Source organism: Mastigoproctus giganteus, chromosome 9, assembly GCF_048544385.1.
Source record: "Mastigoproctus giganteus isolate SK-2022 chromosome 9, ASM4854438v1, whole genome shotgun sequence".
Lineage (NCBI taxonomy): Eukaryota > Metazoa > Arthropoda > Arachnida > Uropygi > Thelyphonidae > Mastigoproctus > Mastigoproctus giganteus.
Window position 1 is genome coordinate 172347755 of NC_143583.1, and position 23889 is coordinate 172371643.

Genomic DNA, 23889 nt, shown 5'->3' on the forward strand with positions numbered 1-23889 from the left:
AATCTCCTACTTAAGGTTTGCTATCCACTATCTCGTACGAAAAAAAAAAAAAAATACTCTGACGAAAACGGATTTTGTCTGTGACGTGATAGAACCCTAGACATTTTCCAAAAGTTTGAGTGGAAAATACCTTTTCGGTCACTGAGGGCGCGTGTAGTAAAAAAATTACAACAGTATTGTGCTTTAATGATATATCTTCTTGAATAAACAGATGGAGTCTATTTTGATAATACTCAATCTGAGTAAGCTTAAAACGAAAATGCTAGGATGATATTGAGAAGGGTATACCAGTTTAATAAAAATTCAGTGATAAAATAATCAAAATATATTTTGAAAGAAGAGTTGGGTGCCGTTTGTTTCCGATGTTATGATTGGTCCGAACCGGTTTCCCTCATGTCACATTATGTTTCGTTGTATTGTGTCGAGAATGTGATCGAGGCCATTTTGTTGTGCTTGTGTGTAATTTATTGAAATAAAGTAATGGGTGAATATTAATGTAACGCTTATCAACAAACTCATTTCTTATATAAGAACTGTGGTAATATATGTGTCAATCATCTGAAGTTGTTTCAAGTAAGTGTGTTTTATTACAATCTCAATGCGGCTAAGTTTATATTGTTTCGGTTTATTATAGGTGAATTCAAATTTGGCGTTTCGGATTTTGAATTTTTTGGCTATCGTTAATTAAAGTAATGTTGTTCTGGTATGCGGCTAGCATTTATACAATGGAATAGAGAAAAAAAAAAGCAATTTCAGGCACCTGTTAAAAGATTCCCTGGAAGTTAATATTTACCACCTTTAGGGTTGGTAAATTTGTTCATCCCCTGTTCCCTTTTTTCTCTTTCACGTGATGGATGCTTTCCTTAGGAATGGGCATTTACCATATAACCAGTTTGAAACTTTCTGTGAAAGAAGAAAACCACAACATTTACGAGTGAAATGGATATAAAAAATGCCACAGTAAAGCACGTGTGCGAAGAGGAATGGGTATGCTTTTCTTTTGCAATTGTGGTTGGGTAATAAAATCTTGTGCATTTCCATCCTGCAATTACTTGAAAAGAAAATGCCAACTTGCCCAAGTAATTGAATTACATGCAGTCTTAGTTGAGATTAGCACAGACATGATGTATGAGAGTGAATGGTTATCCAGAAATGCAAAATAGATTCCTGTTTATGGCCCTACTTTGCATTTCCTGCCTTAGTGTCTTAGCAGTAGTTTGAAATGAATGGTATATGGTTTACATTACTTATGAATGTTTATTTTTTGAAGGAGTTGAATGCAATGCCAGAAGGCATTCTACAAGCAGTTCTACCAATTGGATATTTGTAATGAGTTGAGAAATATAAGTAATTTAATGAAGAAATACACTATACTTTGCTTAAAGACCATAATATAAATTCCTACATGCATAATAATTCCTTCAACTATTCATTTTGAACAAATATCAGCAGTTGGAGCCCAAACTGTTTTCTTCCTGCAGTAAAAAGCCAAGAAAACTCTGTGATGTATTCAACTGATAACTTGGTGGCTGAAATTCAGAGGCAAATTGTAGTAACTAATATATAAATTCACATACAGAGTGGGTCAAAATTATGTTTTATCACTTTCATATGCTGTATTTCATAAATTTCTGATTATATAAATTTCATAAATTATTTCATAATTTTTTGATGGAGTCTATATGTGCAGCTCATGCATTGTATTGCTATTAATATGACTAAACAGTTTATTATAGAGAACATTGGACTGTATCCTGTTTAAGGAAGATTAAGTTGAGAGACTATACAAATAAAAATGAGCAAAAAAGAACAAGGACCATTGCCAAGGAGGTCATATAGATTATTCATGCTAACTCCATATAACAACAATGATGCAATGCATAAAAATTCTGCTAGAAAAAAAAAGTTAATATGATTACATGAATTTTTATATGTAGGAATTTTTGTAATGACGAATCTGTAATTTTTTATTTATTTTTTGTTTTTTTTTTATGAACCCCTAAACACGACAGGTATTAGAACCTATAGTACTTAGTACTGTGCATGGGTTGAAGGTTGAGAAGACAGAAGACTCTTATTAATGTTAGACTTGAATTTCTGTAGTTTGTAATTTGCAGGAAATATGTGAAGGAAGGTTGTTCCAGAAAACAAGTTGAAGGGATAAATGAGGATGAAGAAAAGTTGGTTCTGTGAGTTTGAAGTTGGACTTAGTGTGTAGTGTTTCTTGTCAAGTGGCACTGGGGGTCTTCCCCCAACTCCATTGTAATACTAACTGGCCTTTACCAACTCTGTAAAGGCCAGAGTTAGTGTGAATGTTGGTATGTTGTTCCTCTGGCTGTTTAGCTGCTGGGCTCCTAGGGAGACTCCCCATTTCCCATCCTCCGCCATGAGGAGGTAGGCCGGGTATAGGTAAAGATTCTGGTGGGTGCAAACCCTGAACGTCATCTGAGCTTGCCAGGGAGGCCCAAGAAAAAAAATCTTATTGGAAAGGGAGAGCAGGGATGATATGTGTGCTGGAAAAAGGGGGATGAAGATAAGGGAGGTGGATGATAGCAGGGCCACGTTAATGCTGGGCCCTCACTCAAAGAGGGCCTTGTTTTCAATGTAAATATTGAAAATGAACAGTCCATGTGCTGGCACTATTGAGTGCCAGCACATCCTACCCTTAGTGGGTTAGCAGTGTAATCTCACACTTTATTGAGTGCCAGCAATCCTGCACCAAAAGGTGCTAGCAAGAAGAATCCTACCCTTAAGGGGTTTGCATGGAAGGTATTTGGGAAGGGGTACTTAGCCCACCGTGCAGGGCTGCATTAACTCCACGGCCACACCTGCCATGACCGTTGGTCTTACTGAAAAAGGGTGCCTCCGTGGGCAGGAGCAGCAGTGCGTGGCATATGCTTCTTGATCAGACCGGGGTTCGAGCCTGTGATGCAGAAAGGTCAGGAAATGATCACCGCATATCTCCGGAGCAATATGGCCTTAGTTGCTAATGCTCCTAAAAACCAAAATAACAAACAAACAAACAATCACTGAAAAAAATCTTATTGGAAATCTACATCCTACCCTTAGTGGGTTAGCAGTGTAATCTCACACTCTATTGAGTGCCAGCAATCCTGCACCAAAAGGTGCTAGCAAGAAGAATCCTACCCTTAAAGGGTTTGCATGGAAGGTATTTGGGAAGGGGTACTTAGCCCACCGTGCAGGGCTGCATTAACTCCACGGCCAAACCTGCCATGACCGTTGGTCTTACTGAAAAAGGGGGCCTCCGTAGCCAGGTGGGCAGGAGCAGCAGTGCGTAGCATATGCTTCTTGATCAGACCGGGGTTCGAGCCCGTGATGCAGAAAGGTCAGGAAATGATCACCGCATATCTCCGGAGCAAGATGGCCTTAGTTGCTAATGCTCCTAAAAACCAAAATAACAAACAAACAATCACTGAAAGAGGGGCCTCATTTTCAGTGTAAATATTTTCTAAAGTAGTGATAAAAATTTCTAATAATAACAAACTAAGAAAACTTGTAATATAAAAGCATACTTAGACTTAACTTGTTAAGTGTTTAAATTTTATTGTTTATTTTTCAAGAATGTTTTTATTGTTATACTATTTTTAAAAAATGTAAAATAAGAGGTAAAAAAACATTTCTGGCCTCATATTTTACGTTTTTATGAAGGAATTATTATTCACAATATAAATATTAAAACATATGTATGTGCAATATATATATATTTCATTCCTGCATATGTATATATATATTATATATGCAGGAATGAAATAATGTTAAAATGTAAAAATGTAGAGGCCATCCTGTAGTTTAAAATACCCGAAGCAATCCAAGAACAAACCGGACCCTAGGCAACAAGGTTAAACATAAATATTAAATTCAATAAAAAATATACATAATTAGCCATTCATGGGAAAAGATACTTTGCAAGGGACTTTGTCGAGGGCTAAACCCCTACAAAATACAAAATCCATGGCTGGCAGAGCCATCAGTTTCTGTTGTCATCTGCCTGTATAACTAGGACCGAAAGAAGTCCATATGGACCCATAAGATAGGTATTAAAATAAAATAATAAAATAGAAATTAATATAATAAAATAGAAATTAATATAATAAAATAGAAATTAATCAATCAAATAGAAATTAAGTAGCTTATTAATAGTAATTTTGCAGAATTACTATTAATAATGCAGAATTACTATTAATAAAATTAAATATGCATATATTTAACAGCGGATGTAATGTTCTATCGCTGATGGTATTAATCTGATTGGTTAACATTATCATATAATATCCCAGTTCTGCGCTTTAGTAATTTGATTCTATATATATATATAAATTAAAGGGGGCCTCAAATTTAAATATGGCTGGAAGCCTACTTCATCCTTAATCTGGCCCTTGATGATAAGAAGACTTTCCATCGGGAAATTAGTAGTAGTAGTAGTGGCATGTGATGCAAGAAAGCAAGTGTATGAGCTTATGCAGCATCAGACAAAAAAAAAAAAAAAAAAATCACACCATTCCCTCCAAATGCCTGTCCAGTGCCTCCTTAAATTTATTTAACCTGTCAACTTCTACAACGACAGATGGAAGTTTGTTCCAGCAATTAACCACCCGCTGGCTAAAGGCAAATTTCTGCACATCTATTCTACATCTGTCTTTTCTTAATTTGAATTTATGCCCCATTAGGTTCGTAATCTGAACAAGTGGAAGTATCCCATCAGAATTCACCGTCCTCAACCCATTCAAGGCCTTATATACCTCAATCAGATCACCACGCAGGTGCCTAGTCTCCAGCCACTGCAATTTGCAGAACTTAAGCCTCTCTTGGTAAGAGGATCCCTTCATTCCCCTCTACAATCTTGTTGCCCTTCTCTATACACGCTCAAGCAAATCTACATCCTTCCTAAAATGAGGCCTCCAGACCTGTTGATGATAAGAAGACTTTCCATCGGGAAATTGGAAGTTAAAGGGATAGAGGGGGGGGGTCCACTGTGGAAGGAATCCATCCTCCATGGAGGGGAGTGTAACTGTTAAAAGCAGAATGAAGGTTTGGGGTGGTAGAGTACACAAAGTGAAAAGTTTGGGTTTGTTTGTTATTTGGTTTTTAGGAGCATTAGCAACTAAGGCCATATTGCTCCGGGGATATGCTGTGGTCATTTCCTGACCTTTCCGCATCCTCCGTATTTGATGGTCACGGGCTCAAACCCTGTTCTAATCAAGAAGCTTGTGCTACGCACTGCTGCTCCTGCCCACCTGGCTACGGAGGCACCGAAAAATTTGGGTGGGGAGCTGGAAAGGATACTGGTATTAAGAGGAGAAAGTCATAGGGTCAGAATGCCCTGTGTGGGACTTGGAGATTGCACTGTGGGCACACAATACTTCTCTGTTACAAATCCCACATTGGCCACTCCAGCTGAAGTCACCAGATCCATGCCATGCCTGTGAACAAGAAGGCATGACAACAGCAATGCCTCACTGCAGTCTAATTGGGGGGCTGTCAGAAGAAACATGCTCTATATCTACTCTGTCCACTTATGCACCTGTCATACTACACACACACACACACACACACACACACACACACACACACACACACACACACACACACACACACACACACTTATTTTTTAAAAAGTATATCTAGGGACAGCTAAATTTTCAGAACATATGACTATATTCTTGCATTCAGCGTCATTCACATAGATAAGGACATCTGCGTGCCTAAATATGAACATGACAGACAACTATGACAGATGATGACAGATGGACTAAGAAAATAATAGAATGGTACTTAAGAGGAGCTAGGAGAAAACCTGGAAGACAAAGGCAGAGATGGATAGATGAAATTCATGAGTTTGTGGGTAGTAAATGGATGGCCAGTGCTCAAAACAAAAGAAACTGGAAAGTTGCTGGAGAGGCCTTCATCCTGCAGTGGATTGAAAATGGCTGATGATGATGATCTTGTCATACCTGATAGAATGTTCGTGACAAGCCTCAAGGAGACCATTTTATGGGTAAGTTTTGTATCGCCATGGTCAGTATTGAAATTTACTTTTCATTGCATTGTCTTGGTCAACCCACATCTCTCTTGCCTGTAGCCCAATGATTTGGGGGTCATTTTTTCTTTGAACCCATATCTCTGTCTTTCCCCCCCCCAGCCTTCAGTCTCCTCTCCCCCTCTAACTTACAAGTACTAGCGTTCAAATCATTGTTAAATTGCTTGAGTCCTATACCCAAAAACTTAATGACATCAAATCGCATAACTAGTACTCCTTTTGGGTGACCCCCTATCTATAGTGTTTTTTTTTTAATTTTTTTTTTTTATGTCCTAGCCACTGAAGTCTTAGGAAATTAGGTGGCAACACCTGCCAGAGTAAAGAGCTATAATACTCATGTACCTGGTCTGCCTCCACGGGGCAGAGTTATGGGCAATGTTGGGACACTGCTGGAACAGTGCCCCAACATTGCCCATACTCAATTTGGCCCAGCAGCCAAATGACCAGAGGAACAACGGTACAAGACACTACACATATACAAGATCCATACACCTTGGTTCCAATGGAGAGGGCGCTGACTCTCTTTAAAAATTACAGCTGTCAGTTGCAGGCTCCGAAAAAACGATGTGTTTGTCTTTTTATTTACATAATTGTTATTTTATATTGTACTTAATACGTAGTCTTATAGTTATAGTTATGCTGGTTATTTTTATTTTAATTTAGATAAACAGTTTTTGTAGATATACGTAATACTTAATATACGTAAAACCGTTATTTCATTCGAATCTTGCAGCCATTGTTTTTGTAATAGTGGTAGGGAATTCAAATTTTTAATTGAGGTAGTTAGGTAGCTCTAACGTATAATTTATAGAGTAATACACGTCACTGTTTCTATTAGATATTGTAGTATTGACATTTAATTAATTAAATTTATTGATTTTATTAATTTAATTTATCACGCCCCAAACTAGAGCAGCAAAGCAACGGGCACAAAGTGGAAAGAGTGCTGTGACTCGGGGGAGAACTGAGGGGGGCGATTCTCCAACGCATCACAGCCTAAAAAAATGTGCGACTTGTGAAATGTTTGCCGAACTTTCTGAAACGGAACATGATATTGCCATGGGGGATGTCTTTGTGTGTGCGCGATGTAAGGAGTGTAAGGAAATCAGGCGACAACTCAACGTTGTTATGGGCCTATATGAGAGTTTGAAGGACAGGGTGGATGCCCTTCAAAGATCTAAATTGAGGGGCCCATCAGGCTCTCAGCTGCCATATCAACGCCAGAGCTTGCACTTGGTCATCACGCAACACAGTGGCAACCCCCAAGGCAGAATGCGCTGGTCCCTCAGGAACTAGTAGTTGTTGGGAAACGGGAAACATGCTTTGTAAAAAGGATAGGTGGAAGAGAACCAGGGTATGTCTGCCAGACGCAAAGGTTGATGACGTTGTAGAGCGGATATCATCTTTTAAGGGCACAAAAGGTGATATAGTTGCACACGTTGGCACTAATGATATTAGGAGTAGGAGACCTGCAGAATTACTTAACAAGTACAGGTCACTGTTGAACAAAAGCCAAGAATTAGGGTTGAATTTGAAAGTGTCTGCAATTCTGCCCAGACACGATAGAAGGGAGTATATGATGAGAGCCTTGTCGATCATTCGGCCCTAGAAAGAATGTGCAAGGCTCAAGGGGTAGAATTTTTTTTCAGCCTGGACTGTACTTGTTAATAGGAGAGACTGCTTCTATAGGGATGGGATACACTTAAATAGAAAGGGTGCAGGAATATTTGCTGATGCTATCGAGGCAGTGTTAGGTGGGTCGGAAAACTGATAGCTTGGGGGGATACAAGGACTAATAGTTTAACAGTAGCCGTAGGCAGAGGTGAAGGTGATTCTTGCACAACTTCTATTTCAGGAGGACAGATGGCAGTCATCCTGAAATAGGTGGGTATATGGGATGTGTTAGGGTAACTAGGAATAGGAGTAGGAGCATGTATGCTTGCATGTATACCAATGCTAGAAGTATAGTAAATAAATTTGATGAATTTGAAATGTTTGTCAAGATATCAAAGGCGGATATTGTTGGGATAGCAAAGACGTGGAGTCGCACAGATATAAGGAATGCAGAACTGGAATTTGGGGAGTGCAATGTGTACAGAAAGGATAGACAGGATAGAAAGGGAGGAGGTGTTATGCTGTTAATTAAGAAAAACATAAAATCGAAAGAAGTGCATCCAGTTGATATAGATGAACAGTGCACTGTTGAGTCAGTTTGGTGTGACATAAGCACTGCGAAAACAAAAATAAGGGTAGGTGTGTGTTTATAGGCCTAATGACTCGAATTGTTCATTGTACTTGAATGAGTACAATGAACAATTGTACAGAGAAATAGAGTGGGCTAGTAAATGGGCTAGTAAATCGGAATGTCTTATAATGGGGGATTTTAACTTCCCAGATAATGACTGGAACTTGTGGGTTGGTCACTCACACACTAGTCAGACTTTAGTGGATTTATTGGATGATTGTTTTCTGCAGCAGCATGCTCGAGAGGCAACCAGAGAAAGTAATACTCTTGATCTGGTTATCAGCAGTGATCATTCGTGTATTAAGAATTTGCAGATAAAGGAACCACTAGGTGGCAGTGATCACAGTGTACTGATGTGGGATTTACTTAAAGATTTAATTACCATCAGGGGTAAAGGAAAGGGTTTTTGCTTCCGTGAAGGTGAGTACAGTGGTCTCAGACAGTTTTTAAATTCTGTACAGTGGGATCAACTGACGATGTTACCAACAGTAAATTCTAAGTGGGAAGCATTCAAGGAATTAATCTTGGATGCTACTAAAAGTTTCATACCTATTAAGAAATATTGTTCAAGGTTTAGGCCTAAATGGTTATCTAATGAACTAATGAGACTCGTAATAGAGAAGAAAATGGATGGGATGCATATAAATTATCAAGCGACTCAGAAACCTATAGCAGATATAAGCTAGTCTGTAATCAGGTGACAAAAGCGGTTAGGCAGGCGAAGGCAGATTACGAGAAATCCCTGTGAAAAGATGCTAAGAAAAACAGCAAGGATTTCTTTACTTATATAAACTCTAAAAGAAAGGGGATGAATCTGATTGGTCCACTTGACATCGATGGTTCGACTGTTGATGATCCTGCTCAGATAGCAAACAAACTGAATGAGTATTTTGCATCTACATTCACACATGAGGAATTATTAAGGTTTGAAAATGGCAGAAGGTGATCAAATTGTAGCAGGATACTTAATGATTTTGTAATAACTGAAAGCAAAGTGGAGGAGAAATTGTTGAAGTTAAACATAAGAAAAGCACCTTGGGTGGATGGGTTCTATCCAGTTATATTAAAGGATGCGGCAAAGCAACTAAGCAAACCCTTAGCCATAATTATGAGAGCATCCTTGGACTCAGGGGAGCTTCCCACGGACTGGAGATGTGCAAATGTATCCCCAATTCACAAAGGGGGATCGAAGGGTGACACGGGTAATTACAGACCAGTTAGTTTAACTTCTGTTCCGGGTAAAATAATTGAGTCACTGGTTAAAGATGCATTGCAGGATCATCTAGACAAGACTGCAACAATAATTCAGACACAGCATGGGTTTGTTAAGGGAAAGTCTTGTCTGACAAATTTGATAGGATATTATAATGTGATTCCAAAGTAACTAGAAAAAAAAAACAATTTTGATATCATATATTTGGATTTCAGGAATGCTTTTGACACTGTTGCGCATGGAAGACTATTGTACAAATTGGAGCAGGATGGTATTAAGGGTAAGTTGCTACAATGAATAAAAGGATGGTTAAGTGGGAGAAGACAGAGGGTGGTAATCAATGGGTGCTGCTCTTCGTGGACTAATGTTATTAGTGGAGTCCCACAGGGTTCGGTGTTTGGTCCACTGTTGTTTTGTATATTTATCAATGATATTGATGAGGGTATATCAGACTTAGTGTCGAAGTTTGCAGATGATACAAAAGTTTGCAGGGTTGTTGATGACAGTAATGGCAGTGTGCTACTGCAACAGGATCTAGAAAATTTGGGCATATGGGCTAAGAAGTGGCAACTGAAGTTTAACCTTGACAAATGCAAAGTACTACATATGGGTAGAAGTAACCCCAGAGAAACGTACGAACTGTGTGGTACTACACTTAAGGTGGTAGAAAATGAAAAAGACCTGGGAGTAATTGTGCAGTCAGATATGAAGTTTTCTGAGCAATGCAGACAGGCTGCCAGGGCAGATCATGGAGTTTTGTCAATGATATATAGGAATTTTGCTAGCAGGGAGAAGGTGATTGTCCCTCTGTATAAGGCAATGGTCAGGCCACGCCTTGAGTACTGCGTACAGGTCTGTAGGCCTCATTTTAGGAAGGATGTAGATTTACTTGAGCGTGTACAGAGAAGGGCAACAAGATTGGTGAGGGGAATGAAGGGATCCTCTTACCAAGAGAGGCTTAAGTTCTGCAAATTGCAGTGGCTGGAGACTAGGCACCTGCGCGGTGATCTGATTTAGGTATATAAGGCCTTGAATGGGTTGAGGACGCTGAATTCTGATGGGATCCTTCCACTTGTTCAGATTACGAACCTAATGGGGCATAAATTCAAATTAAGAAAAGACAGATGTAGAATAGATGTGCGGAAATTTGCCTTTAGCAAGCGGGTGGTTAATTGCTGGAACAAACTTCCATCTATCGTTGTGGAAGTTGATAGGTTGAATAAATTTAAGGAGAAACTGGACAGGCATTTGGAGGGAATGGTGTGATTTTTTTTTTTTGGCTGATGCTGCATAAGCTCATACACTTGCTTTCTTGCATCACATGCCACTACTACTACTACCTTTAAACCTCTGGTATTGACATTGTTCTGTTTCACACTTACAATGTATACTACACAGAGATGGGGGGGGGAACCCCTGGTGCCGTTTGACACAAAACACACTCTACACTTGCCTGTAGGTTTTTAGTTAGAGGCTAATATTGGGATCTGGTCTGGGTTCATTCTTTCTGTGTGGCTGATCCATTTTTTTTGATACTGTTTTATGTCATTTACTTGTTATCTACTTTTAATTTCTCACGAATATCTAAATTTCTTTGGTGGTCTAGTCTTGTGGGACCTAATAATGGCCTTAAAAATCTCATTTGTGTTGCTTCTAGTTTGTGTGCATCTTTCTTATTTATGACCCAAGGCTCACAGCTGTAGAAGAGGGCTGATTTTGAAGTGATGTTGTGCAGTCGTAATTTTGTTTCAGTTGTCATTTTACCCCCAAAGTGGCGTTTAATCGTTCTGTTCATTTTATTATATTTTTGTAGTTTAGTGTGGATATCTTTCCCTTCATTTGATATTAAATTTCCCAAATAGGTGAAATCATATTTGTGTTCTATTTTTTTGTCATCAATAACAATTTTGACTCTTTGTATTTTTTTTCCCACATAATCTCATTGATTTTGTGTTTGAGGTGGAAATTTTAATCTCCTGCTTTTTGCCTATTTTATTTAGTTCATTAGCTGCTGTCTGTAGTAGTGCCTCCATAGCCAGGTGGGCAAGAGCAGCAATGCGTAGCACACGCTTCTTGATTAGACCGGGGTTCGAGCCCGTGACCACCAAATACGGAGGATGCGGAAAGGTCAGGGAATGAACGCCGTATATTCCCAGAGCAATATGGCCTTTGTTGCTAATGCTCCTAAAAACCAAATAACAAACAAACAAACAAGCTGTCTGTAGTTCATCTTCGGATTTTGCAGTTATAACTTGATCATAAGCATATGATATAGTTTGGATTTTATTCATGTTGTTCAGCTGTATTCCATTGTTAATTGTTTGTTTCCATTCTTTAATAATTTTATTGATGTAGATATTAAATAAATTTGGTGATAGTCCACATCCTTGTTTTACTCCTTTATTGGTGGTAATTGGGTCTGATAGTTGGCCATTAGAATATTTTATGCAGACTTTTGAGTTTTTATATAGGCTTTGCATTGCTTTCCGGAGTTGCATCGCTTTTCGGGATATTTTCTTCATGTAGAATCTGCCAAAGTTTTTCCCGGTTTACATTGTCATATGCCTTTTCATAATCAATAAACAGCAGAAATGTTGGTAGGTTGAATTCTCTTCTTTTCTCCAAAATTTGTTGTAATGAGAAAATGGCATCTATTTTGCTTCTCTCTTTTCTGGACCCACATCGTTCTTCTTCTAAGAATTGTTCATTGTATTTATTAAGTTTATTCTTTAGTATATTAGAGTACAGTAATACCCCGACTTACGCGAACTCGGAGTTACGCGGTTCTTGATTTTTTCGTTTGGTGTATAACTAAAATTAGCTTACCAGTGATTTGGAAGTCAAATCATAAAGCTTGGGTTGACAGCTTCCGTTTTTGAAGACTGGTTTGGTCACCACTTCATACCCGAAGTCGAATGTTATTGCAAGTCTAAACAGATTCCATTTAAAGTGATGCTTCTTATTGACAATGCACCCGGTCACCCTCCTACCACCCTAATTAATTTCGACCCACGTGTGAAAGTTGTTTTTGCCTCCAAGCACAACCAGCTTGCTTCAACCGATGGACCAGGGAGTCATCAAAACATTCAAGGATTACTACACGAGGCGTTCGTTTGCACGTCTGAATGAAGCTATGAGACAAAATAGTGAGATATTTGTTAAAGACTTTTGGAAACAATTCAATGTTTTAGATGCCGTAAGAATCATTGAAGAATCTTGGGATGAAATTCACAAAAAAACATTGAATGGTGTCTGGAAGAAACTTTGTCCATTTTTTTTTCAAAAACGAGACGAAAACAACGCCAGAAACTGATCATGTCGCTCATGTGATAGAAGAAGTTGTTAATCTTGCCAGTCAATTAGATTTGGAAGTCAATGGTGATGATGTCAACGAGCTGTTGGATTCACATAGTCAGGAGCTGACAATGAATGAGCTCATAGAGATGCGTGAGGAAAACGTCACTGAAGTATCCGACACTTCAGACCCAGTTCCACCAGAAAAGCACATGACAATTGCAAGCTTGACAGAAGGTCTCAGCTCAATTGAAAAGGGCTTAAAAATTTTAGAAAACAGACTCCAACGAAGAACGCGTTATAGCTACAAAGCAAGGAATAAAAAAATTATTAGCTTGCTATGAAGAAATTCTGCGTGAAAAAAAGGCGCTGTCTTCAGACGAATTTGTTAGATTTATTGAAGCCATCGACATTGAAATAACTTTTTTACGTAACTCATTTATTTTTTAATACATATTTTGTATTAATATGTATAAAGAACTGCAATTTTATTAAATAATTTTTTTCTAAACTAGTGTTTTTGTTAGTCCTTGGTTGCAATTAAACAAAATTTATATGCAAAGTTGTACCCCGACTTATGCGAATTCGAATTAAGCGGTTTTCGTCGGACCCACCTATCACGTAACTTCGGGGTATTACTGTATAGCTTTGAAGCAGTTGATAGCAGTTTTATCCCTCTGTATTGTTAGGGTTATTTCTGGAGCCTTTTTTTTTGTGTAAATTGATTATTATTCCTATTTCCCAATCTTTGGGTATCTGTTGCTTATGTAATATGATGTTAAATAATTTTAGTAGTGCATTTTTTAATAAGGTGCCACCATATTTAAATAGTTCTACATTCACATTGCCTATGCCTGGGCTTTTTTGGTTTATTGATTTTTGTAATAAATTTTATCCAAAATTTTAGTACCTTTATGGCAAAGTAAACTTTTAAACTAATGAATTCGACAGTATCTTAATCTTTTAACATCATCCTGAAATTGAAGTTCATTCATACTATGGATTCAGTATGGAAAAAGTTTTAGGTGTGTTCAGTTTCCATAGAAGTTTGTTTGTAGATTGGAAATGTTTTGTCTAATGTCATCTAAAAGTGTCTTTTAAGAGCACACTTTCATGTTCTTTATTCCCAAATGATTCACACTTGTGAAACTTCATTATTACCTTGAAAATTGCAGCTTTGCATGGACTGTTAGTGTTAGCAAATTTTTACAAATTTTTGTTAACATTCTATGTAAGACTGTTTCCAAGTAAGATTCCACTAAACAAACATATTGTTTGATGGTATGTGGTATGTTTACTCACCAGTAATGATGTGTGTATGTCTTCAAACACAGATTACATTTTAATCCCCTACTTTTGTCGGAAATTTGGTTTGTTGTTTATTTTTGTATTGTCCCTTTTGTTTAAACAGGTTCAGGTTTGGTCCCAGCATACGGAAGACTTAAGCCAATTCCTAAGGGGTGACTGATTATCATCCAATTTCCATTTGTTCCCCACTTTTGGAAATTCTTGGAGCTGTTGTTGACACATATATTGAATCAAAATTTTGTTCAGTGACTTAAATATATTCATTATGGTATAAGTAGAAGATTGACAATTGCTAAATGTTGCTCCTAAGCATTTAGCTTTGAGCAACATTTTATAATTTTAACTTGGTGGTGGTGAGTTGATTTACCCTATTCTTTGATGCTGCTTTTGACTGTTGGTATCCCACGTTTGTTGGCAGTTCAGAAGTACACTGCAGTAAAGCTTTTAGCTAAACCAAAGACAGAAAACAAGTTTCTCTTTGTAAAAAAAAAAAAAAAAAAAAAAAAATAGTTGATTAGGCAAAATTTAAATTTAGAAATCATCAAATCTAAATTGTAATACTTAATTCAATTTTATCACCGAATTCAAGATAAACAGCTTAAAATAAGTGTGACCTAAAAATAAGTGTGTTGAGCCTTGATGCCTTTTAATTGAAACACCCTGTATATATACTTATCAATGTTGCACTACTTTACATCACTTTCTGTTTTTTCTCTTGCTTCTGTTATAATTAATTTAACGTTAAATCTTTTAATGGATTATCGTGTGCATATAAAAATGAATACGCAAATGAATTTCTGAATTAATTCTGAAAGGACCCACATAAAATGTGGTTCCTTTCAGAATTAATTCAGCACTTGAAATAAAGTTTTAAGTAAACATTTCTCCAATTTTTAACAGTAAGGAGCACCATTTGTTTGACAGTTAATTTTTAAAAAAATAATTAAAATAAAACATAAGAATAAGCAGGACATGCCTTGTAAATGTTTATTACACTGTTGTGGAAAATTTAAGGACCAGTCAGGTTTTCACCTGTAGCTTCTCATAGGAGTGGCCTGGATATGGGAGGGCGCCTCCATAGCCAGGTGGGAAGGAGCAGTACTGCGTATCACATGCTTCTTGATTAGACCGGAGTTCGAGCCCGTCACCACCAAATACTGAAAGGTCAGGGAATGACCACCGCATATCCTGGAGCAATATGGCCTTAGTTGCTAATGCTCCCAAAAAAAAAAAAAAAAAAACAACCCTGGATATGGGAAAGCATACCAAAGGAACTTTGTGAGGTACAGAAATGATGAAGGAAACAACGCCGACACAACAATGGAAACAAAACAGTACAGAGGAACTTTATTCAAAAATGGCAACATAGCACTGGCTGCCATGATATAGATGCATCACTACCAAAGATGGAACAGAGGGAAGAGGTGGTCCTCAGTAGGAGATATGGCCACCCCTAATGTCAATGCAGGCTTTGCACCGCTTGTCCATACTTAGAACAATTTTGTTGATAAGTTCTTGCGGTAACATCGTCCATTCCTCTGTCAGCGGCATCTTCAGCTGGTGAACATTTTCTGGTGGGTGTGGATGTGCAGCTAGGCGTCTCCCCAGAGCTTCCCATATGTGTTCGATGGGATTTAGATCGTGGTAACGTGCAGGCCAATCCATACAAACAATGGCCTCATTTTCCAAAAACATACCACAGCAGCAATGTGATGGGGTGTGGTGTTGTCATTCATAAACACGAACTCGGGGCCAATGGAACCTCAGAACAGATGCACATGGGGAAGATTACCTCAATATAGTAGTGTGCACCGGTCACAGTACCGCCTTCTAGTGTCTGGAGTTGTGTACGTCCAAGATAACGCCTCCCCAGACAAGAATACCTCGATCCCTTTCAGTGATGTTTGCAGGGTGATACAGTGTGCCAACCTCTTGCCAGATTAGCTGGCATCCAGAATTGTTGCCGAGACTGAATCTACTCTCATCAGTAAAGAGTACCTTGTGAAGTAAAGATTTTGTGGTTTGAGCCTTTAGAAATAGTGTTGGTCCTTCAGTTTCGCACACCAGAGTATTGGTAGGTATGTATTTCCTTATTCACTTTTTTATTATTTATTTTTCCACTGGAAGTATAGCCACTTGAATAATGTTTCATAAATAATTTTTTGCTTAATAATGTCAACGTATTCATCCTGAATACTAGTTCACATTATTAAACACCCTGCATGTGTACACGTATGCACGTAGAAAGAGAGAAATATAACAAAAGTTAACTGTATCAGATAGTGAGCAGTGAATGTTGTTATACCTTCATTTGGAAAACAGATGATAAAAAAAGTAATATACAAATAATACTAATAATATATAAATAATACTAATAATATATAGATAATACTATATTAATGAATACAAGATAGTCTGAATAAAGTTGTGCACAGTTTTTTTATCAATTACATTTTTCAGGGGAAGTAAAACAAAGAAAAAGAAGAGAGACAGAATGAGAGGAGTTTGACCATAAGTAGTACAACTACAAAAAGAATAGCATAAATATATAGTGCCACTACAGAAAGAATATTTTAATCAAATAAAGGTAATTAGCAAACAAACAAAACTATGTTACAAAAAAGTTTATATTGAATTATTTTATGTATTTTATGTGCTGAATTGTGTTGTTGGTTTTTTTCTAAAATTAGTGTGTTCATTGATTGAAGGTTTTATCTTTTTGCAACATTTGTTTGACAGTTATGCATATCATTTGAGTAAGCTTGCACAGGAAATATGCCTCCTGAGCCTGTGCTCATAAGCATCTTAGTCTGAATCAGAACACTTTAATTACAACAATTAAGAATAGGCCAATTTCAGTGTTAAATCAAACAAAAGTACAAACATAAAATTAGTAAAAACAACTCAACCCAATTGATGAGCAGGAGAGTGTGGCCATCTAATGCTACAGGGCTAAGTGGCCACACTCTCCTGGAAAGAATGGCATGTTATGCCATTCAGTGCTTTGGGTTACCGTTGCTACCTTTGTCTTGCTCTGCTTTAAAAAACAGTGTTACCAAGTCATTAAATGATGTGAATGCACTTTGAGAAAAATATAATTTGTGAATTTTGTCCTCATTTAGAATGAATGAGCTGACATCAACATAGTTATCACAGTGGAGCATTATATAGAGCAGGGGTTCTTAACCTGGTGCTCATGAGCACCATTGTGCTCTTTAAAAAATAAATTTTGCTCGTGACTGGTCCTAAAATGGGCGCTCGCAAGCATCCTCACTTAAGCTAAAAAATTTATATATAAATCTTTTGTATTTAAAAAAGGTGCTTTCTATTTCTTAACTTTCTGCAATGTTCTACAAAAATCCATGCCAATCTTTTGTTAGTGGTTGGAGGAAAATTATATATTTTGTTGATGTTTTAATCTCAAAAACAGTCAAGGTTTTGACACTTTGACGGTATTCTTAAAATTTTTGCTTATTAATTATTGTTACTTTGACAGAAGAACTTTTGGTACTTTTTAAGTACTTTTGGCCAAATCAGAGGGTGAATTATATATATTAACACACCATTTAAATACAATAGCAAAGAATTATAATGGGTGATTCAATGTCAAGTGGCCTAATTTTGAAGGTGGTCCCTGCTTCACCATTGTCAATTGTTGAAACTTGGTGTAGATGTTTAAACAGGTGTCCAAAGAAGCTGTGCAAAAATTCAGTTCAAAATATAGTATGCTTGAGGCACCAGCACCTTTTTTGTGGAAGTTACTTGTGTTACACGGAGCAAATCACAAAAAAATTTCAAGAGTTTTAAGTGTTACTGTTGCACAACATTGAGAGGTAGTGGCTCTGGAACTTGGTATACCTAGTTAACTTTGGCAGAAAATGCAAAACTTTTGGTGTCCAGGCTCAAAAACCTTTACATTTTTTACAATGCGGTCTAAAACTGGCACCAAAAATTTGTCGCAACACATTTAAGCAAGACTTTTGAAAGTCATAACTTTGAAATAAAAACCTTGGTACCTTCCCTTCTTCTTTGGGCATTCCATTTAACATCTGCATGAATTCAGCCTAACTAAATATGAGCTCTTATACTTGTTTGCTTGCTGAGATATTTTCCTTCAAAGGTAGACTCAAAATTTGACCTATCTTTAGGGGCAAATATCTTAATGTGGAACACCTTCAATTCTTTCATTTTTGGCACCATTGGAAAGAGCAGGTTTTAAGCAACAAGAATCATGGTTTTTCAGTTTTGTGTCTTGCTACTTAAAAATGGCCTTAAACATTTTATATTTTACATATAATATTTGCATATTTATTTGATGGTGAAGTTTCACATCTCAATAAGGACAGAACTATTGCATTTACAAGAGTGAAATTTTCTGCAATTACTTTGCCCTTTGGTTTAAGGAGAAAGGATATACAGTCAGTCCTCGTATAGCACGATAATTGTGTTCCTAGAAACACTCGTGCAATGCAAAATTGATGCAATATAAACAACAGGCCCTATGGGGAAAAATAGGGTTAGGTGCCGACCACCCAAGATTGAACACATTTGTAACCAAAACATTACCAAACACAATAAATAATCGTAATAAAATACGTAAGTATTTTATTACGACTATTACGTATTAAAATATTGCTAATGCTTTTGCTTCTAACGTAAACAAACTTGTTTTTTGTTTGATTTTCTATCCAAACAGATGACAGCCGTTCCATCTCTTCCAATTCTTTGTGTCTTAATCTAATGGATTTTAATTACACTTTGAGTTGTTCCTGCTATAAAAGTTGTTTTTATTTTCTCTGCATTCTTTGTAATTCTCGGCGTTGCCTCATTTAGGTCTGTAGCACGTGCAGTATCACTTGGTCTTTCATTTCGTTCAAAGCGTTTCACAATTTCACATTTTTTCTCTATTGACAGACTGGCCATAAACCTTACCGGGGAAATCCTGGTGGGCCAGAGGCCGGTGTGATTTTGGCCATAAACCACAGTATGAGGCCACTATAAATTTTCCCAGGTAAGAATTTTTGAGCCAGTCCGCCTCTGTTTATCGATATTGCTTTTCTTTTTCTCTCTGAATCTGTAGTGTCTTCACCAGGATGCTTCCTTTTCACACCTTTTAAGTATTTTACTTATTTTTAGGGAATAAAGCACAATTACAAAACGAGGAGGCATGCTTGATACACGTAAACAAAGCTGCACGTGTGTAGCAACTGAATAAACAACACCGTAAAGGCAGAGACACACTATTAACACCTCACTGGCTCACATTTTACTAAAGCACATTTCTGTGGGTTACTACCATAAAACAATAAAAACAATTTCCAGTTGCGTTCCTGCTAGTGGAATCTGTTATAAACTGGTAGTAAATTCGATCTAATTGCATTTGCGATTATACCGATAGCTGGAATTGTGTTGATTTTTACCTCATTATGGTGAAATGTGTTTCCCCTTCACTGATATAAAAAACATAAATACATTTTCAGAATCTTCTCTTCATTCCTATCGTGTTGCGTTCGGTTGGGGTGATTTTACATTCGACTGCCATTTCTTGTAAACACAAAGGCGAATCGTGCATAAGCGAATCGGTTTGTGTTATATAAGATATTGTTCCCCTATTTATAAATCGTGTATGATCGAATTTGTGTAGTGTAAACACGTGTTATACGAGGACTGACTGTATTGACAATGCACAAAAAGATTTGCATTTTTTACAATGTGGGTGCAAATGGCAAAAAAAGAAATTGCATGGGTTTCTTTAGTGCAAGTTCCCAACCCTGAAAAGTGGTCTTTATTCAGGATTCCAAGAATAAAGATGATGTTCTATTGGTTTCTAAGCTTGAAAGAAGTTATAACTGCAACAAAATTTATTTAAAACACAATACAATCTGAAATAAGCAAGTGGGTGTGAAGATATTGATTCACTGCTTCATAATGGACTGGAATTTTTCTTTGATGGTTGATATTACTACTCCAGAGGAGCTAGAAGGAAACCTGGAAGACAAAGGCGGAGATGGATAGATGAAATTCATGAGTTTGTGGGTAGTAAATGGATGTCCAGTGCTCAAAACAGAAGGAACTGGAAAGTTGCTGGAGAGGCCTTCATCCTGCAGTGGATTGAAAATGGCTGATGATGATGATTACGATGATTACTACTACTCCAGGCAAGCTATATTGTCATCCCATTGCTGTTGTTTTTGGAGCTGGAAGATTGGCACATAGATATGTAGAACAGGAATTTAAAAGTTCACTGCATTTTTTAACAGTTGGGTACTTTTCTCGGCAAACATATTTCCAAAAGTATTTTTCTGATGATCTGGCTTTTAGAAAGATATTGTTTCGCAATGTAATAATTTCATTTTCAAGTAACATTTTCTCCATCTGAAAAGTCTCAGCGATTTTTTTTTTTTTTCTTTTTTTTTTTTCCTGCAATTTGTTTCGTATCTAAGTTGACATTAAATGGATAAGAAATATATTGAACAATGTCTTCAATTGTTTTAAAATCACTGAATCTGGTTTCAAAATCATCCACAACTTTCCCAATTTCAGAAACATATTTCTCACTATTAAATTCAAAAACAAGATGTGACATCTGGTGAGTATGGGCTTGGCACACCCAGGGTCCTGAGTGTGCCAAGTGTACAGTGTCCTGAGTGTACCTCTCTCTCTCTCTCTCTCTCTCTCTCTCTCTCTCTCTCTCTCTCTCTCTCTCTCTCTCTCTCTCTCTCTCAGGGTAACTCAGAAAAAATGTTTTGGCTGTTGTTGCATAAGCCTCCGGCTTTTTTGCACCATATGGCTAATAACAATATAAATAAAAAATAATATTTTTGCAAATGATCTTGCCTATTGATAGAATTTTTTTTTTTTTTTTTTTTTTTTTTGGGCTCCTTAGCCATTGCCAAAATTTGATATTTATATGCAGAAATATTACTAATGATGTTGCCCACATTTTTATTATTTCCTTGTAATTCCAAATTCAGATCACTTTAATTTACTGTTAAAATCTGCCAAAAAAACCAGATCACACAACCACTCCTTATCTTGTAGCTGCTGATAATCATCTCCCCTTTGATCAACAAATTTTTTAATTTCATTCAGCAAATTTCGAAATATCTGTAGAAACTTACTGCAACTCAGCCACCTCACATCTGTGTGTAATATCAGATCTGGTTCATTTTCATCGAGTTGCATTTTGAAATGTCTCCTTTGAAGAGATTTTCCTCTGATGGAATTCAGGATTTCGAAAGCTATGTCCATAACACTTTTAGTATTTAATCTTTTGCTGACTAACACTTGTTGGTGACTGACATAGTGGTAACTCAAAAAATCTGGGAATTTATCATCCTTTTGGCGCAATGCGATGAATCCGTTAAGATGCCCCGTAATTGCTTTAGATCCACCTGTTGTTAGTGATACGAGCTTAAATAGCGGTAATTTAATTTTTTCAATAAAATTTTTAAATGCATTAAATACATCAAGATCTCTACTTCTTTCTTTTAACGAAACCATAGCCCGTGATTACGATAAATATTTGTATTGACGATTTATTGTAAACTCTACTGACTTGGTTGTCGTGCCAGAGTATAAACAGAAAATTTATTTTATTTTATTTCATATCCAGCAGTTCTTCTTTAGTGGCAGAATCATCGAAAACCATAAGAATAAAAACGAGCAATTGAGCTGTATCACTGACATCTGCAGATTCATCCAGTTGTAAAGAAAAGGACACACAATTAGCCAATTGAGCATGCAGTTGTTCCCTCACATTTTTGCTCATTTTTTTTGATGTGTTGCATCACGGTATTTCGAGATAATTGCAGATCTTGAAGAGCACTTTTAAGCCATGGAAGCATTGCAAATCAAACAACATTTTTCTTTTATCATTACAAAAAAGTATTCTAGTTCCTACACTTGATGAATATGATATGTTTTACTCTTTTTCGTAGTATTTATTTTAAATCAAAGGGTATTAAATTAACCTATATGTATTGTCCAGTTATTAATATTAAGTAAGCTAAATAAGAATTTGACACATACACTGCTCTCCACAATGTAACTGCATGAATTTTCACTAGACAAGCCTAGTGGTTGCACGGTGACAAGAGTAGTCACGTGGTTCAACGGATTTGTTGTAATAAGTGTATGCAGTGGGGTGCATAATAATAATATTTAAATTTTGACTAAGCTATTTTTTATACATATTTAAAATTCATTGTGATGTGATCGACTGAAATTAAAGCCGCAATCGACTTGTTGGCCACCCCTGCTATACTGCAATAAATCTAATGAAAACTGCCCTGTGGATCCTTGATTGCAAGAGCTGCTTAGTTGCCTCGAAGACATTGCTACTCCCGAACTTCCATGTGCTCAATTCTCACCTATTTGTTACAATTTCTTTCTGAGATGGGGAAAAGGCTCCTCCTTGCCAAACAATATTCAGCAGCTACATGAAGCTCACATCTTGGAAAACCCAGAGAAACTACATATTTATACTGATGGCTCTAAAACAATTAAACTGTAGGTGCTGCACCAATTTCTCACCTTCTCAGTAACTATATCTCTTCCCACTAAATGCAGTATCTTAATCACAGAATTGTATGCAATAAAACTAGCTCTAGATAATATAAACAATCATCTTTTCAAGCAAGCTCTGATATACACAGATTCTTTAAGTGGGTCACTACCATTCAGTCTACTTTTTATCCTTCTCATCCTATTCAGAAACAGATCTAATCTAGATTATGTCACTATCAAACATCCAACTAGATAGTCACCTGCTAGATCCTTGGTCATGTTGCCATATCAGGTAATGGGTGTGCAGTTCATGCTGCTAAACATCCCTACACTGGATCAATTTGTTGTCCAGTAGTGCTCAACATTGACTGCAAATCCATTATTAAAAAAAGCATGTAAGAAACACTGGACTCAACCTTGTCAAACTCAAATTAATAATAAACTCCTGCAGATAAAAAAAAAAAAAAAAACTGCAGCAGTGGGTATCTAGTTCCAGGAGAAGCAGACGAGAAGTGATTCTGACAAGACTGCATTAGTCATACCCTTCCAATTCATCTGTATTTACTTATGGGAGAGATCCCTCTTCATTGTTGTTTCTGCTAATCCTGGCTTACAATCAAGTGTCTGGAAATCCAGCCTTACTTCTTTATGCAACTTGCATGAACCCTTAACTTTGTTGCACATTGTTGGCAATAACACAAATTTTGAACTATTGGAGGCTACTAACACATTTGTTTCACTTTGTGAATGGATGACAAGAAAGCTAAAAGACTATTGAGCATAAGAAAAATTCTTAGGCAAATATGCTATTAAACCACTGATGGGAGATAAGGCTTGCAAAAGTTGAGTGGACTTGACTATGAAATTCACTGGCAAATGGGGAAAAAAGGAGTATTGCTCATATATGAATGCAAAAAAGCAGTGAGTAAATTGGACAAGAAGCAGGTCTCCTGTAAGATCAAAGTGGTGGGATAATCGACAGTTCAGCTGAAATGATAACCAAGTTGAACAAGTATTTTGCAACTGTCTTTTATATTGAATCCACATTAGTGCTGCCAAGGGGGAGTAGCAAAGTCTAATTCAGGGGTTGTCAACCTCTGGCCTGAGTTCATTTTCAAAATATGTATCTATTTTTAAATTAATGGATTTTCTTACGTAAATTTCAAAAATACTCTTTGCATTGCTACAACAAATATCGATTCACAGATAAAAATAAGCAGTATCAAATCTCTCATTAAATATTATAAAAATTAAATATTGCAT

General features: G+C 36.9%; 1 protein-coding gene across 2 annotated transcripts in view; it reads left to right on the forward strand.

Annotated features, from left to right (window-relative positions):
- Positions 1–297: 297 nt before the first annotated feature.
- The window catches only part of Neos (nuclear receptor coactivator protein neosin), a 199167-nt gene continuing 175575 nt past the window's right edge, over positions 298–23889 (forward strand). The window contains exons 1-2 of one of the 2 annotated variants that reach the window (XM_090381134.1): positions 298–573; positions 16579–16705. The gene's annotated coding sequence lies outside the window, so the exon portion shown is untranslated. Of the gene's footprint in view, positions 574–873; positions 988–16578; positions 16706–23889 lie in introns of those variants that run through there. The other variant, XM_090381135.1, reaches the window with a different exon arrangement.